This window comes from Macadamia integrifolia, unplaced genomic scaffold (genome assembly GCF_013358625.1).
Source record: "Macadamia integrifolia cultivar HAES 741 unplaced genomic scaffold, SCU_Mint_v3 scaffold86, whole genome shotgun sequence".
Classification (NCBI taxonomy): Eukaryota; Viridiplantae; Streptophyta; class Magnoliopsida; order Proteales; family Proteaceae; genus Macadamia; species Macadamia integrifolia.
The window spans coordinates 398,671-403,452 of record NW_024870559.1 but is presented as its reverse complement, the minus strand read 5'-3'; positions in this window follow the sequence as shown (position 1 = coordinate 403,452).

Genomic DNA, 4,782 nt, shown 5'->3' with positions numbered 1-4,782 from the left:
TCCTTAACATGGATACATGGAAGACATCGTGTGTACGCTCCAACTCTGGTGGTAGAGCTTTCATGTAAGCTACCAGTCCAATCCTCTCTAGTACATCATATAGTCCCATAAACCTCGGACTAAGTTTTCCCTTCTTGCCGAACCGCATTACCCCTTTAACTGGGGGGATTTGCAAGAAGACTTTGTCTCCAACTCCAAATTCCATATGCTTTCTCCTAACATCTGCATAACCCTTTTGTCTAGACTAAGCTGCCTTAATCCTTTCTCTGATTATATTCACCTCCTCACTGATAGCCTCTATTAAGTCTGGACCCAGAATATGCTGCTCACCAACCTCATCCCAATAGAGTGGAGTCCGACACTTTCTGCCATACTGTGCTTCAAATGGGGACATTTTGATGGTGGCCAGATAACTATTGTTGTAGGAGAACTCAATAAGGGAAATATGCTCATCCCAACCATAACTCATATCCAAGGCACACGCTTGAAGTAAATCCTCCAATGTCTGGATAGTCCTCTCCGAATGACCATCGGTCTGTGGGTGAAATGCAGTGCTAAAGTTCAGTTGTGTGTCCATAGCCTTCCGCACATATGTCCAAAACTTGGAAGTGAATCTGGTATCTCAATCAGAAATGATGCTAACTAGTGTACTATGCAACCAGATGATGTTGTCAATATACTACTTGGCCAACTTATCCATAGAAAATGTGACCTTGATCGGGGAAAAGTGAGTTGCCTTGGTCAAGTGGTCCACAACTATCCAAATGGCATCTATACCCTTCTGAGTGCAGGGTAAGCCTGTGACGAAGTCTATGGTAAAATTTTCCCATTTCCACTCTAGAATAGGTAGTGACTGTAATAAACCATGGGGCCTTTGTCTTTCAGCCTTGACTTGCTGGCATATGAGGCATCTAGACACATCTGTGGCCACATCATTCTTTATTTCCTTCCACCAATAGGAACCCTTGAGGTCCTTAAACATTTTGGTGCTACTGGGGTGGATGGAGTATGGAGAGTTGTGTGCCTCTCTTAAAACTGTATCTCTTAAATCACCGTCACTAGGCATACATAACCTCCCTTTGAACTTGAGAATCCTATCTTCAGTTACAGAGAAATCCGGGTCCTTTTAGGTTCCTTCCTTGCATTTTGTTATCAACTTATGCAACTCTGCATCAGTACCCTGAGCTGCAGTGATATTGTCCACCAGACTAGGTTGTACCACCAATGCCGATAGTGAGAGGGTGACACCTTCCACTAATAGCTCCAAGTCTAATTTCCTGGCCTTCTCTATGAGATGCTCATTGGTGGTCAGTGATGCACAAGTCAGTGACTGGGATTTCTGACTAAGTGCATCAGCTACCACATTGGCCTTCCCTAGGTGATAGTGGATAGTACAGTCATAATCCTTCATTAACTCTAACCAATGCCTCCATCTCATGTTGAGCTCCTTTTGGGTGAAGAAGTACTTGAGGCTCTATGGTCACTGTAGATCTCACTCTTCACACCATACAAGTAATGTCTCTAGATTTTCAGTGAAAAAATCACTGCTGCCAGCTCCAAATCATGGGTGGGGTAGTTCTTCTCATAATCCATCAACTGGAGGGATGCATAAAGAAATGAATTTCCCATGCTGCATTAATATACAACCCAATCCCAGTTTGGAGGCATCACTATACACAACCATTCCACTTATACCAATCGGGTAATCAAAATTGGAGCCTATACCAACCTTTGCCTTAGCTTCTTGAAGCTCTTTTCACAAGCATCTGACCATTGAAATTTCACACCCTTTCATGTGAGTTGAGTTATTGGTATAGCAATGCTAGAGAAGTACTCAATAAACCTCCTATAGTATCCGACCAATCCTAGAAAACTACGTATGTCTACCACATTCTTGGGAGAGTCTCATTCTAGAAGTACCTTCACCTTGCTTGGGTCAACCTCTATACCCTTGTCTGAAACAATGTGGCCTAGGAATGCCACCTATGATAGTCAGAACTCACACTTACTGAATTTGGCATAGAGCTGCTTCTCTCTCAGGCATTGTAGTACTAATCTCAAGTGAACAACATGTTCTTCTGCACTCTTGGTGTATACCAAGATGTCATCAATGAACACGATCACAAACTTGTCTAAGACATCCTAGAATACCCGGTTCATCAAATCCATAAATGCAGCCGGTGTATTGGTCAACCCAAATGACATCACCAAGAACTCATAATGTCCATACCTTGATCTGAAGGACCATTTTGCTGACATCACTATCCTTGATCCTGATCTGGTGGTAGTCTGATCTAGGTCAATCTTGGAGAATACCTTGGCACCTTGTAACTATCAAACAAATCATCTATCCTTGGCAAAGGATACTGGTTCTTGATGGTTAGTTTGTTAAGCTCCCAGTAATCAATGCACAGCCTCATACTTCTGTCCTTCTTCTTAATGAATAGTATCGATGCTCCCCATAGAGATACACTAGGTCTAATAAATTCCTTCTTCAAAAGATCTTGGAGTTGTACTTGTAATTCCTTCAACTCTGTGGGGGCCATGTGGTAAGGGGCCTTTGACATTGGTGCCGAGCCAGGGAGTAGATCTATAACAAACTCTATCTCTCGGTCTGGGGGCAAACCTGTCAAGTCATCCAAAAATACATTGGGAAATTCCCTCACCACATCTAGCTAGGTCAATGGCCTAACCTCAATATCTGTATCCATCACAGATGCTAAGTAGCCTTGACATCCCTTATCTAGCAGCTTTTTCGTATGGAGTGCTGATATGATAACCTTCTTGGGTTTCTTAGGCTTATCCCCTTGATAGACAAACTCATCCTTGTCACGAGATCTGAAAATGATAATCTTTTCGCCATATAGCACACTGGCTCTATATGTGGACAACCATCCCATCCATAGAATCACATTAAAGTCGGTTATATCCAACTTGATCAAGTGAGCATTCAACTCATGTCCACCTATGGTCACTAGAGAAGGCTCATATACATAGTTCAGACTGACTATACTTCCTGTAAGGGTACTCACTGCCAAACATTGAGTCAATCCTTTGGGTGGAATTTCCATCTTCTTTGCGAATGCCAGTGACACAAATGAACATGAGGCTTCTGAGTCAAATAACACATGTGCAGGCAATAATGATATCAATAATGAATCTGCCACTACACCGAGTGTAGCCTTTGCATCTTCAGCGGTCATAGCAAACACCCTTCCTTGTGATCTCTGGCCCTGTGGGGGTTGTGCTAGTCTGGTGGCTACATAGGTCTGCTGGGCCCTAGGTGGAAAAATGTAGGGTGTATCACCCAGCCTCCTTTGGGGGCACGTCCTTGCTAGATGGCCCAGTTGATCACAGTGAAAACACCTTGGGCTCGACCCCACTGACTGAGACATGACACTCAAACAGGAGGACTGAGAAGTCTGGCTAGCCTCAAGTTTTCTGAATTATACTAGAGTTGGGTTGATATAAGGCACTCGAAAGGGTTTGCTACCTCCCCTAGAATCAGTGGACCTCATAGACCTCTTTCCTGTTTCTTGTTGAGCTGAGAAGTTATCTCTATGCTAGTCTTCAACAAATTTGGCCACTTAGACCACCTCAGCATAAGTTTACAGTTTCAACCCGACAATGGTTGACCCAATACCTGGCCTCAACCCTTTCTTAAACTTCTGGGCCTTAGCCCTATCACCTCAGAGATGCTCAAGAGCAAAATGGAATAGCTCCTCATAGCATTGCTGATACTCAAGCACGGATCGAGAACCTAGGAGAACTCATTCTCTCTCTTATCCCAGAAGTTTTCTAGAAAATAGTTCTCAAAAGAAGGCCCCTTTGAAGTCCTCCCAAGTAGGGTTTGGGTTACTCGCCCTCAGAATGGGCTCAGTAGCACTCCACTGATCATCAACCTCATTTTATAGTTGGTAGCCAGCACACAAAATTTTTTTCTCCTCGGTACACAGCTGGTAGCCAGCACACAAAATTTTTTTCTCCTTGGTAAAGCCCATTAGCCTAAACACCTTTTCCATACCACCAATCCACCTTGATGGGTATAATGTATCCTGGCCCACTTTTGAGAAGCATGGGGTCTAAGCCTCTGAAACTTCTCCATCATCTTTGTCAGATCCGTCCAACCCTCTATATGTACCTAGGCTTGATTTGGTGTCGGATCCTATACATGCCCATGTACACTTTGTTGTCCTTGCCCATGCACTTTCCCTTGTGCCCCACTGGACGTTTGAAGAGTGGCTGAGCCGATGGGTACCAGAACGGGTGCCGATGGAGTAGGGGGTGCGGGTTGTGTACTATGGGCTTCCATTGCCCTTTGGATCTAATTATCGATCCCGGCCATGAAATGGTTCTGTCTTTTCTCAACTTCCCACATCATATTATTCATGATGGAGGCAACATCATGAGCGGTGAGCACTGGTAGATCCGGGGTGCATTTCGGGGTTTACCCCGATTCCATGTAGGTGAAGCGGGAGGTGATGCGAGTGATTGGGATCTAGATCGGGTGTTCTAGAGTGACATGACTCCCACGGAAGAATCCGATTAGTTCACATACATATACAAGGTTGCATGTAATTGGAACATATGCATACATAGTGGATCCCACACCTATACACAAAAGCAAATTTTAGGGTTAGAGTATGCATAAGTGGGGTTCACCAAATATCGGGATCCGATCACACGTATATCAAGAAAATTTCCTTAAATAAGGAAACAACTAAATAATAAAGACTTGGAAATAAAATAAAAAACTTATTCCCAAAAATAGGTTCATCGAAA